The sequence below is a fragment of the Lutra lutra genome, chromosome 2 (assembly GCF_902655055.1).
Source record: "Lutra lutra chromosome 2, mLutLut1.2, whole genome shotgun sequence".
NCBI classification, from domain to species: Eukaryota; Metazoa; Chordata; class Mammalia; order Carnivora; family Mustelidae; genus Lutra; species Lutra lutra.
This window is the reverse complement of record NC_062279.1, coordinates 104,988,113-105,002,471: the sequence shown is the minus strand read 5'-3', so window position 1 is coordinate 105,002,471 and position 14,359 is coordinate 104,988,113.

Below are 14,359 nucleotides of genomic sequence, written 5' to 3'. Positions count from 1 at the left end.
GCACCTGGGTGGCTCAGCGGGTTAAAGCCTCTGCCTTCGGCTCAGGTCATGATCCCAGGGTCCTGGGATCAAGCCCCACATCAGGCTCTCTGCTCAGCAGGGAGCCTGCTTCCCTTCCTCTCTCTGCCTGCCTCTCTCTGCCTGCCTCTCTGCCTGCCTGTGATCTCTGTCTGTCGAATGAATAAATAAAAATCTTTAAAAAAAAAAAAAGAATACAAATCAGCAGCCTAATAAAGAGATACATAGGGTAAGGTATAAAGCAAGGGTGCAGAGCCTTTGTGTCCTCTGCGGGCACACAATTTGTCCCAATCTCCACATGTTCACCAACGCAGAAGCTTTCTGAACCCAGTTTTCGGGGTTTTATGAAGGCTTCATTGATTAGTCATGATTGACTAAGTCACTGGCCATTGGCTGATTCAACCTCCAGCCTCCCTCACCTCCCCAGAGGTCAGAGTTGTGTTGGGAGGGTGGAGGACTAAAAATTCCAAACTTTGGTCCTCCTGGCAACCAGCTCCCACCCTTGAGTGGGGTCCAAAAGTCAACTTCATTAATATAACAAAAGACACATTTATCACTCTCTATACTTAGGAAATTCCAAGGGTTTGGGGAACTATGAGCCAGGAACTATAGACAAAGACCAAATACATATGAGAAGTATATTCTGGTCATTCACATGAGAAATATATATTTCTTATTAATCATAATATCAAACAGCCATATTCAGCTATTCAGGTACATGAATGAAGGAGTTGCAGAGCTGCGTTTAACAAGGGTCAAGGTTTTGTTTGGCAAGTTTTGCAAAGAGAAAGCCAGTGAATTAAGATATATGAAAAAGTATTCAAAATGATTGATCATGGAAAAGTGAGAACGTTTGCAAGGGAGTGCTTATAATGATCAACTTAGCTGAGTATGGAAGGAATCACGGGCCGTAATGAGTAAGGGAAATGGAGGTTGTAGGATCAATAGATCAGTGGTCTGATGAGAGGGAGGATTGAAGGATATTTGGGAACCGAGGATTTGAGGATCTGAAAGTCAGAAAGTGACAAGGAGACAGTGTATCTAGGGTCTGTGTGACCACAGAGGTCAGTGACTGAGGTAAGGTGGAAGAAACCATCATTAGAGGGGGATGGCAAAGAAGAAGGAGTCCTGGGAGAATTACATACCTGAATACTGAAATCTCTCAGAATGAAGGAAAGACTTGTGGTGGAGTGAGGCAGGAGTTGTCAAACATTGAGGTGAACCTCAAAGTCCTTTAGATTATTTTTTAAAAGAACCTGAAGTAGATGGTGTGGTGTGATGACATTAATGTTAAAGAAGGGAAGGGGGGCATAGGAGAGCATAGCCTAGTAGTCTGTAAGTGGCAATGAAGAGCAAGGATGAGCCTTCTACTAGTTCAGCATGTGTGATGGCTACAGAGAATGTAGTGTCTTTAAAGGAACCACATCTCAGCAGGAGCAAGAAGATGAAGGGAACTTTCAGAGAGGTTGTTGAGGACATGGGGTGATGGTTGCTAACAGACAATCAGTCCTAGGAGACAGGGAAACAGCTACTGAAATGTGGATGTGCAGAACTATATGGAAATGAGAATGTGGAAAATTAACTCTATCCTGGGAATCAGGGTTTCTCATTGTGACTGACAAAAGTAGTGATAAAGTGCATTGGACATGAATCCTAATGATCCGGATAAGTTCTGACAAGGAGGCGAGTATTAGGGAGAACACAAAGGTTGGAATCTATGAAGCTTTCTTCATTATCTTGATGAAGGAGTGAAGACTAGAAAAAAGATGGTCTCTCTCTCTCTCTCTTTTTTTTTTAAGATTTTATTTATTTATTGAAAAGAGAGTGAACACAGAGGTAAAGGGAGAAGGAGAAGCAGACTCCCCTCTGAGTGCGGTGCCTGACTCTGGGCCCCATTCCAGGACTCCGAGACTATGACCGGAGTCAAAGGCAGATGCTTAACCAACTGAACCACCCAGATGCTGCTAGAAAGAAGATGGTCTTAACTACATGGTTATCATGTAACCACAAAGCCTTTGAAACTTTTCTCTCAAAAGCAAAAAGCCCTCCTTATTGCCAAATTTGTTGGCTTCTATATGGGGCAAGCTCAAATATATTAGCAGGTACCTCTAGTTTCTGTTTTTCCATATAAAATAAATAATAGTTTCCTCTAAAATAAATTATAAAATAACCATGATTTTGGCATATGAGTGAGCAGATGCCAATTGTGGGGTTGCTGCGCTCAGAGCAGTAATAGTGAAGAGAATCACTTCCCAAACCAATTAGTGATGAAAATAAAACTGCTATGAGTACGACCCTAGGATTACCCCCTGGCTGCTTCTTTCAAGGATTTTTGGATTTTTCAGCATCATTATTTCTGTGGACCACTTAGCAATTTAGGAATACCCTTCCTTTTGGGATTTCCTGTCACTATCTTCTTTCCTGATGACTCTTTCTGAGTCACCTTACTTGCCTTCTGATCTGTCCCTTAAATAAAATCTAGGCATTCCAAAAATTTTCTAGGTGTTTTCCTTCCTGTTCTATTCTGTAGCAAGAATATAAATCTAAAATGATGTCAAAGGGTTACGTAGGTGGCTCAGTCGATTAATGGGCCCACTCTTGATTTCAGCTCCGGTCATGATCTCAAGGTCCTGGGATTCAGCTGTGTGTTGGGCTCCATGCTCAGTGGGGAGTCTGCTTGAGGCTTCTCTGCCTCCCTCTGCCCCTCCCCCTGCTCGCTCTCTCCCTCTCTTTCTCAGATAAATAAATAAATTTTGAAAATAAATAAAATAAGTAAAATGATTTCAAGGGACATGATGTCACTCCTTGCTCCAAATCATCTACTCCAATGGAAGTCAGAGGGACATTAAAAACAAACAAACAAAACTGCTAAAAGTAAATGTCCTGTACAAAAAATATTTAATGGAATCTTTTCACCATGAGACAAGTCTTTTTTCCTCAGGATAACATTAAAGATTTTATGCAATTTGACCCTTTTCTTCTTCCAGGGTTTCATTACCCATCACTTTTTCTCTTCTGGGGAAACCCTTTATGAGAGCCACATTTGACAATATGCCATTTGTGGGTGCTGATTATGTACTCAGCTTTTGTTCCCTCAGCTTTTGCTTATACTATTTCCTTTACACCTCATGTTCTTCTTCCTTGTCTCCATTTGTTAGTCATTCCAATTCAGAGAAGACTTCTTTTGTGAGGTCTTTCTGAAGAGCATCCCAACCCTCAAATTGTCTAATCATTCCTGTCTGCTGTCATTGCCCTCTCTTTACCCTTCTAGTACAGAAGTTGTCAGAGTCTGTTTTACACTTTACCTGTTCACTTAAATTCTTCTTGCTATAAAGGAAGTGGGATAATTGTCATTAGATCTCTTTGTGTATATGTGTGTGTTTTCTCCTTATCTCAGTATTCTCTGTCAGATTATTAGTTTCTCCAGGCCAGTTTTTCATTCCCTCAGTACTTCACACAATTCTGGGCACATAACTGGTGGTTAAAGAATGTTTATTCAATTAAAATACGATAGGGAATAATTCAGGCTGAAAAGGAAGAGTGAATAACCACCAGCTAAATATGGAGATGACAGTAGAACTGAGTTCTACAAGGACAAGGATTTTAAACTGTTTTGTCCTTTTTTTTTCTTTTTCAAGATTCATTTGACAGAGAGAGCAAGATCACAAGTAGGCAGAGAGGCAGGCAGAGAAATTGGGGAAGCAGGCTCCCTGCCAAGCAGAGAGCCCGATGCAGGGCTCGATCTCAGGACCCCGAGACCATGAGCTGAGCCGAAGGCAGAGGCTTAACCCACTGAGCCCATCAGGTGCCCCTAAACTGTTTTGTCTTTTGAGGACATCGTAAAAGTTCACTGAATGAAAAAAAGACTAATACAGGAGATTTCACACTTACATTTCAATACTTTACCTGGAGCAAAATTCAAGTGTTACATAAGGGTAGAATTTGTCACATCCCAGGTTACATACACTTTTGAGAAATGATGGCTATCTTTCTCACAATCAACCTTTTAAAAGCTCTGAACAGACATAAAGGAGAAAAATGTTTTCCCAAGTGTAATATTACAAAAACGAGTCAGTCTTCCTTTTAGGAAACTTTTAGGTTTAAGGGATGCTTAGACTCCTTAATTCTATTCAATTTTTTAAATCAATCACTCTTGTGCTGAATATTTTTAAATGAATATGACACTTTGCATGGATCCCATAAATAAACAAAACGTGCACAGCTTTGTTTATGTTAGGAACCTTCTGCTAAGTGTTGCTTCTATTTATTTACTTTTAAATTATGCCAGATTTTTGCAAATTTGAGTCAGTTTGGGGATCAACTTGAAATTTTAAAGACTGGCTATTTATTTTGCTTCTTATACCTTACAAATATGTTAAAGGAGTGGTTTTATGGGCCAGCAGAAGGTAAAAGAGGACATTATTTCTGATGGACTTAATTATGGAAATAGATGTGCTATACTATAAAAATGTTATCACTTCTCTTAATTTATTTTAACTTCCTTATTCTCTCTGCTTTCTCCTCATATCCAGAGTTTTTAACCCTACGCATTCTATCTGAACCTTAGATATTCTCTGATTTGTAGAAGACAGCACAAAATTTCTGAGACAAAGATGAGAGTAGCAATAGGTTGATAAAACTTTGCTCAGAAAGCCATGTTGCTAAAAACAAGCTCTACTTATAGTCAGTCATAACTGGAATTATAATTCACTAATTCACTCGTGATAAAATGCTGGCATCCATAAACTGACTTCTTCTTATCATCTATAATCTGTCATGATTCACAAGATTTAGGGCTGGTTAGCTTTTCAAGAGAGCAGAAATGAAGTGATGAAGTTACATAAAGCAACAGCAGACACTGAAACTCATCTCACCAACATCTATCCAGTCCCCACCTCCTTCTTCCTCTTTCTCAGTTGAGCCATAATTATGCTCAGATATTTCTTACCCTCCATGTAGTCATGCGCTTCAGGATGATCTCATCGCTAGCTTAAGGGATGTAGGTACCTATAAGAGTAAGTCAATCTCATTCTTTTTGAGAGTGGTTGGTGTCGGTGTGGACATGTAACCTAATTGGATTAATGAGATTTTAGCGGAAGTCAGGCTTAGTTCTTCTAGATTTTATTGCTCTGAAGATACAGACCAAAAAAAGTCCTTTTCTTTCCCTGAAATCTTTTAATGCCTGGAAATGATGATTGGAACTGCTGCAGCAGTAACTGCGGGAAACCTGACTCAAGGAAGAGCCAAGGTGATGGAGATGATTGAGGAAAAAGATGGGAAGAACGTGAATCCCACCCGTGACACACTGATTGTTCCACGCCTGAAGCCTGCCCTATCTGGGACTTCATCATTTAAGCCAGTTTGAGTAATTTTCTCTTACGTGTAGTGAGTAGAAATCTGACAACCTTCCTTTTCACTATGGTGGAAGAATAAAGTTATATTATGTTGTATATAAAGGAAGGATATACATATCTATGGTTCTTTTGCAAATAGCTTAGTGGTCAGTAAAATATCTAGGGGTTTCATTGGACCTTGTTCAAATTTTGGACTCTTGAAATTTGGTAAAGAAAAACGTGTAAATCAATTAGTGTTACCATTGGGTAACATTTTTTTTTTTTTCACTAATATAGGGTAGCAAAAATCACAGGGATAGAATAGCTCTAAAAATAAAAGCATTCAAAAGAAAATGCCATCAAATCATCATCATTTTAAGGGAGCCAAGTTAGGAATAGGTAAAAATTATACTGCTCTTTCGGGGCGCCTGGGTGGCTCAGTGGGTTAAGCCGCTGCCTTCGGCTCAGGTCATGATCCCAGGTCCTGGGTTCGAGCCCCACATTGGGCTTTCTGCTCAGCAGGGAGCCTGCTTCCTCCTCTCTCTCTACCTGCCTCTCTGCCTACTTGTGATTTCTCTCTGTCAAATAAATAAATAAAATCTTTAAAAAAAAATACTGCTCTTTCAAGCAGTGCTACTATCACAAAATGTTAGCAGTTAACAAAGAATGGGATGTAAGCAGTGGCCCCTCTTTCAAAGAGCAGTTGTGCCCAAAGAAAGAAATATAACATTATTATAGCTACCCAATATATATTACACTTTAAAGCATTTTCTTAATTTTTAATTAAATACAATTCCTATTTCAGCCACAGTGAGTTAACACAACTAAAATTTTCATGCTATTCACATCCCATTTAAAAAGTAGTTCATGCTGGAAGTGGGGCAGGGGTTAATGATAAAATTGAATATGATTTTAAGCTTGATATAGTCTTGTGGGGTATAATTTCAAAGATGGGATGTTAATTTTTTAATACTAATTCAGGTCACTGTGGCAGTCTGGCAGTCGCTGTTTTTTTGGGAGGGGCAGTGAGGGAGGGAGAGAGGATTGGAAGCAGACTCCCCATTGAGCACAGAGCCAGATGAGGGGCTCGATCCCACAACCCTGAGATCATGACCTGAGCTGAAATCAAGAGACGGGCACTCCACTATCTGAGCCACCCAAGCACCCCTGTCACTGCTGTATTTAATTAACTTATAGTTAGGATACTGACAAGGCCACTTCTGGTCCCTAGAATGCCTTTGTACAAATTAGGCCCAGAACTTGGCCCAGCAGGCAGAGCAACAGACTGGATTCCAACCCCTACATGCTCATTTGGCCGGGCATTGCTGAGAAGTGAACAGCTAGCGCAAATGTACTCGGAGGCCCTGAGCCGCACATTACAGTGTTTAGGGGGGCAAGTATTAGATAATACAGAGTGCTAAGAATGCAGGCAAACTGGAGACCCCATCTCGAAGCACAGCTCCAGGTACTATCTCCAGAGGGAAATGTAGACACAGGGTGTTCAGATCTCTCAATCTTTGGGGAAAAGACTGGAGATCTAACTCAGATAATACCATGAATCCAAGCAAAGGGTGTTTGAGGCCCAAAACCAAATTTTCGACCGGCAGTTTCAGCTGCTTACCTACCTGGTGCAGTTCTCCTGATCCTGTTGGGTTCAGGGATGTCTCACCTCCTAGAGGAGGTAGACAACCGAGAGAAGTGGAGCAGAGGCCACGTGCTTCATCCAAGGCAAGTCCCAAGTAGGAAAGACCATCGATAGAGATAAGGAAGGGAGGTGGAAAAATAAATGTGATATTAAGTCTGAAGAAAAAAGAAAAAGGAGTATAGAAAATTAAGTACCATGTGGGGAGGAGGGAGTTGTGATTTTCAGGTAGTTTGCCTTTTATAGTACTGTTCTACTAAATAGCTCCAACACTCTGCTAACATTAATTAAACCTCACAAACCCTGTGAGATAGGTAATTACTATAATTAAACTGATATTCCAGATCAGTAAAATGAGACTTAGAATGCCCAAGGTCATAGTGAGATTGTGTGGCCCAGTTTGGCAGAAAAACCACATGTTCTCACAATACATTACTCCCCTAAGGAGGGCTTCCCTAGCTCTCTCTTCCAATCTCTCTTTCTCTCTCTCCATGTTTAGATTAAGGATATACTGATAGGATAAATAAACTTGATCTTTGAGAAGTTAAACTGCAAGCTGATGAGGGAAGCTTAAAGACAAGATGGAAAAATTTCTAAATGAATGAGCCAAATCCCACAAATACATATAATATGCAAATTCCATTTCAATTAATTTCATTTATTTAAAATATTGCCATTTGAATTGCTGATTTCCCTAAATACATTGATAAATCAAGAAATCGACGCACATAAAGCATTGTCCATACTATACAATAGCATAGAAAGACTGCCATTAGTTTGGAAAGAGAACACCACAGACAGACAGAAGGAACTCTTCTTGTTGCTATAACTACGGCATAACAGAGGTCAGCACTGGAAAAAACAAAGTACAAACAACAACAACAACAAAAAAAAAAACCCTTCCTGAATTGAACATGAACAACTCAGGGACATTATCCTGAATTCTTCCTCTGGACAAAGGAAGATAATAACCCTTCATTTTGAAAAGGGTTAATTGGAGATAAACTAAACAATGGAAATAGACATTTTTAAAAATCAAGCATTAAAAAATGGTTTTAATTTAAAGTATAATATTGACAGCAATATCAGATACCTGTGCTTTTGCAAGAAGGGATATCAAAGTTACACTGGAAGTCAAAATCTCTGAGTTCAGGAGAAAAAAGAAAACACAAACTTGTTATTAAAATATCTTTATTTTATTTAAAAATGTCACATTCAAAAATGGTGATTTCAAGGAACATTATTTAATAGAAAATGGTTTAAAATAAATTTAATTTCAAGATGTGATAGAACTTAAAAAGCATGACTGTCCTAAGCCTAATTGTATGTCTCTAAAAAGTTAATTTTAGACATAGCTTTATTACTAAAATTCTTGGAGATTTTTTTGTTTGTTTTAAATAATTGGACAAGTCCTGTCTGGTAATTTGAAGATTCACAAGCCTATTTATGACATGTCCAGTTTCTGCATATAAATTCATTTTAAACAAAATCCCACCTCTTGGGGAGCCTGGGTAGCTCAGTGAATTAAAGCCTCCGCCTTCAGCTTGGGTCATGATCTCAGGGTCCTGGGATGGAGCCCCGCATTGGGCTCTCTGCTCAGTGGGGAGCCTGCTTCCTCCTCTCTCTGCCTGCTTGTGATCTCTGTCTGTCAAATAAATAAAATCTTAAAAAAAAAAAAAAAAGCCCACCTCTTGTCTGTGAGCTAAGGAGAACATTGGTTACGGGAGTTACTGGGTTTGAGGTTTTGAAAGTAAGGAGGTTTGAAAGTAAGGAGAGGGAATGAGAGTGGGGACTCTGTTACTTGCTTTCCAATGTCCTGTAAATCCTGGCAAGTGAGCCTTGGGCACATAAGAGAATGACTGAAAGCAGAGAGAGCCCAGGCTACCACATTGCTGAGGGCCTTCAGGATGCAGGGACTGCTGTGACACTGAGTGCTTGTTGACAGAGGTGCGGGAAGTGTTTTCTGGTCAGCTCACACTTGCCAATTTCACAAGATTTCCAAACTTCATGTGACTTTATCATTACTTATCTATCTGGAGAAATACGCTTTCAAGAATGCACAGAACTCCATGTCTAAAGAAAATTTTCCTGGGAGAAAGGCCAATGAAAGGGGCCTTGAGACTCCAGGCAGAGAAAAAGAGAGACCCTACAGGGCAACTTGGGGCTCAAATTGTAAATCTACATTTAGATCTGTTAGTGTCCAGAAGCTACTTACCAGGACTTGGTGTTTTGTACCAAAATTAGTGCATTATTTCCTTCATAAGTGAATATTTTGAAGAAATGTCTGTGACATTATTGCTTGTGTTTTTTAATATTCCAATGAACAAAACACACCAAATAGTCATGGTAAAGTACAAGGAAGCCCATATCTTAGCAAAACCAAGCCAGTCAGGGAGACTGTGGAAGTGTTCTTCTGGAGACTTCCCTTCCTAGCCTATTATTATTTCAATTTTACAGGATTCTGTGTGTGTGGACAACTATTATACTGCAGGGGCATACCAAAGCTGTAATTTTATAGAAATGAGAATTTACATAACGAGAAGGAGTGCCATGAAGAAATAAGAATGGGCCTAGACCAAATTAGGCCTTGTGAATAACAATTCTAAAAATGAACGTCCAGAATAGTATTTGGTGCATATCTGTCTAGTGTCCAGACTGTATGTAAAAATAGGTGAATGGGTGTCCTTGATTAGTATAGGTGATTTGAATATGGTGCTAATGAGGCCAAGGTAATGGGTTTAACCCTGTGAACCCATTATTTTCATTACCCTCAAGAGCCACAGACTTTATCCTTAACGGTGGCCAGCCATTTCATAAATTCATCCTGTTAGTCATTAAAAAGACAAGGCCAGAGAGTGTAGATGGCTTAAGACAAATTTATTATTGCTGGAAAACAACTCAAAGCACATGACCTGCTGTTGGCAGGTTAAGAGTACCAGCTTCGAATATGAAGGTCAGCATTGTGATAATGATGTATCGATATTTAATTAAATGTGAAAGAAAATAACAAGTGTGCAGAATATTGATTTTAAGAGATAATTTTATCAAATTCCACTTGTTGAGTCACCAAGAACATCTTTAAACATTTTCTGGAAAATCTTCACTTATGGGATTTAAAAATGTTATTTCATTATAATATAGTAATTCACTACAAGGAAAAGTTTTTTTAATATAAATAGGAGTACTTCTTCTTTGCTTACAAGTCTTTAAGTAAAGGTTTCTGCTTTGGTTTTAGATTTTTATAAGATCATGGTAAAGTGAACAACATTGTCTGAGAAAAGTGGAGATGCTGGGGGAGAGAGTTTTTGCAAGGTATAAGAGATGAGATTCAGAAGATGGGGCGAATCAGAGAAAGTCTCTGAATGACATTGTATGAAACTTGCATTTTTATCCTACAAATAATGGGGAACTCACTTCCATGTTTTCTATATGCTGCTTTCCTTCAAAGTGCATGGCATAGAATGTTAGGTACCTACCATGTGCCAGGCTTTGTATGAACTGGGACATAAAACTGAACCAGACACAATTCCTGATACCAAGAATCTCAAATTTTTTTTTTTTTTAGATTTTATTTATTTGACAGACAGAGATCACAAGTAGGCAGAGAGGCAGACAGATAGAGAGAGAGGGGGAAGCAGGCTCCCTGCAGAGCACAGAGCCCGATGTGGATCTCCATCCCAGGACACTGGGACCATGACCTGAGCCGAAGGCAGAGGCTTTAACCCACTGAGCCACCCAGGTGCCCCAAGAATCTCAAATTTTGATAAAGAAGACAGATAATTAAAATTCCTGGGTAGCTCCAAAGAAGAGGTAAAAAAAATTATTCCCTATTTGTGTTATTGGTATATTCCTTCTATGAAGGATGTAGCTATTGTATTATTATTATTTACAGTGTGAATTACTATGGAAAGAGGCAGTTGTCAGGGACTGTTAACACAAATTGGGAAGGTGGGTTCTAGAATGTTAGGTGAGAGAGCTCCACATAGCTTTCCTAACCTGGATGGTGGGTGTTTTTTGTGGTTCATGGGGAACACCTTACTGGTTGGGGGGTTAAATATTTCCCCCAGGTTTTGAAAACACCAGCAAGTGAACAGCTAATGCCTCAGATTTATCTCTAAGTCGGCTTATTTTACATTTATGGTATTTCTTCTGCTTGCGTTACTTAAGCTTTCTTTATTCTTTAGTGAATTCTTGTTTGAATATTCTAACCATGGCTTGGCTGTCCTACAGGTATTTAAGCAACATAATTTGTTCATAGTTGCCAAACTTTCCCCAAAGTCATTAAGACTGCTCTTAAAGATAATCTCTAAGGGTGGTAATCAGCAAAAATGCTCTTAGGGGAAGAGGAATCTTAAGGTCAGTTCGGGCTGTGTGGTCTATTTAACCTCTCCAGCGGGTTATTCTCTGTCCAATGTTACTCTGTGGGGGAAACTGCCAGCTGTCCACCAAAACTGTTTACTCACAGTAATAGAGTCACACTTAGGAAGTGACTACCCAGCAATTTTTGCAGCTAGTTGTGGCATGTGACAATTCTTGACAATTGCCTGTGAACCAGAGCTCTGTGGGTCACTTCAAGACCACGGACTTTAAGAAGGGATCAGATATCTGTGCTTTCTCCAATGCCCTTCTGCTTGCTTGATGTAGGTAGCGGTCCTTTAGGGATCAAAAAGTCCCAGGATGGAAGGAAACAGGAACCGTGAATCACTCATAGAGAAGAGTGGTCTTCTAATCTGAAATTCCTATCCTGGGCTGTTTCATGAGCAAAAAAATAGCCTCCTATGGTTTTTGTGCTGGTACATTTTGGAGCCTATTTGTTACAACAGATAAGCTATCTTTTTAGAGATTCTGGGATCATGATAATGATACTGATCATGAGCATGATGGAAAGCAGCAATGCTTTAAAGACATTTCATAGCACATTACAAAATGCTTGCAGAGCAGAGGATACTTTTCCAGGTGATACTCCAGTTGGAATTTTGCATTTTCCCATGAAGATATCAATGAAGCTTCTCTACTACTACTTCAGATCACAAAACTCATAAAGCAGAGTAAAGGCACAAACCACTTCCAGGTAATTGCAAGCTGTAACAGACATTTTGCAGGGGGAACAAACCTTAAGTTTTAGTACTTATAGAACTGTGGATTCCAAAGGAGAGTTAACAGAGAATCAAGTGTTCTCAGCAATTGTTACAAAACCCCTAACACATCATGCTGAAGCAGACAAAATAGGACAGGGAGTAGTGTGAAAATGGCAGATATACAAGTGTTAAAACTAGTATTAATAATAATAATTAATAATAATAATAATAGAAAAGGGGTAGACCAGAAAAGAGATATTTCTATTTATCACATTTGGTTAAGGATGTAATCACTTCCCTAATGGAAGGAAAATGATACAAGGGCCATGAGGTATATTTTATCATTTGTTCTATATGTCAATTAATGTCATATTAATAAGAGGCCTATACTCATAATTAAAGCTAAGGTATGCAGAGAGGGTTTATTGATTAATTAATTACCGATCATGAAACTAGGATGGAGGTTAGAAGCATAAGGCTTTGGAGATAGCCAGGACTGGGTACAAATTTTATGCTTGTTGCATATTAGCTTTATGACTCAATCTAGGTTGTCTAATTTCTAGGGCCTCAATTTACTTATTTGTAAAAATGGGAAAAATTGGGGCGCCTGGGTGGCTCAGTGGGTTAAGGCCGCTGCCTTCAGCTCTGGTCATGATCTCAGGGTCCTGAGATCAAGCCCCGCATCGGGCTCTCTGCTCAGCGGGGAGCCTGCTTCCCCCTCTCTCTGCCTGCCTCTCTGCCTACTTGTGATCTCTCTGTCAAATAAATAAATAAAATCTTTAAAAAAAATGGGAAAAATTACCTCATACAGTGATTTCAAGGACAAAATAAACTATCTGCACATCAGTACGGATCTGATACAGATGGGTCATTAATAGTATCTCTTATTAATTAAGACTAAATATTCTGGAGTTTTTCCTTTATAAATTAGAAAATAAATTTCTTTAGAATTTAGAGCTTATTTCCTCTCATTTGCTTAGGTTTTCATTTTGAAAGTAAGCTTGGTGTAGTCTGAAAAGCAAAGCAAATTTGGCATGAGAAAGCATAGTGTTTTGATTTTTTAAATTGTTTATTTACAAACTTTAAAACTTCTATCCTTTGGACTGGTATTATAAATATCTTGAAAAGATGTTTAAGACTCTATCAGCTTTACAATATGTTTTCACCCATTAAAAAGCACCTACATTTTGCTAATCAATTCCCTATGATCTCAGCTCAAAAAAGAAAAAAAAAGGAAAACTCCCTTCTTTGCTTTTAAAACGAATTAATGAAATTATGAAAATACCTTATCAATGAACTTTACTATTTACCATCCAGCTATTTTGTCTGTGAATGCCCAAAAACCAGTTTGATCAATTTTATAACCAAACTTATTCGATGTTTAAAAAACAACAAAGTATGCGTATTAATTAATGAGTCATGAAACAATCTGCCCCTTCTTTCAGTAGCTGCCCACTCTTGGAATAGCACCTTGATTTATGCACACCACAGTTCTTAACATCTTATAAATAGTCAACTTCCATAGCTAACAGATTCTTGATATGGTCAAGGTCAATCTTTTGGAAAATTCAAAAGCAAAATCATTTGAAATGTCTTTTCATCATTTTGTTATTTTAAAGAAACAACTCATTATTCTTTTTCTCCTCCTCTAAAACTACTGCATTATTTGAGAATATAGTTTTAATTTTAATATAAAACTTTATAGCACCAATTTAAACAGTCTAATTTCTTTTCTACTTCTGTAGCTTGTTAGCCACTCTCAGGAAATTATCAGAAAAGATTTAGACTTTCATATATTATTTCATAACCATTTCCTTTAGAGCTTACTTCAAGAGTAGGATAGCATGAATCCAGGAATATCTCGTTCTCTTGAAGGCAGCAGTGAAAAAGTTAATTCACAGCCGCATTTATGAGTTTTATTTATACGTAACCTGTGGTAAAAGATTTATCTGTCAATTATTAAACTATTTTTCTCAAGTGTCAAGAATGCATACTAGTATAAAATCAATTAATGCAGATATATAAGTAGTTTTTGTTTAAGTAAAGTTTGAAATTAAAAATAGGGCAGTACGTTAAAAATCTGAGCTAATACTTGAAACTCCCAGATGGAACAGAAAAGAAGGGGATTGGAAGAGAGAGAGAGAGAGAGAGGAGAAATGAAGAGGAGGAGAGGGAGGAGGAGGAGGAGAGGAGAAATGAAGAGGAGAGAGGGAGGGGAGAAGTGAGGGAGAGAGGGATTGAGATTGATTTTGAGATCGGTCAAGCATCACATCCTTTTTTTTTTTTTT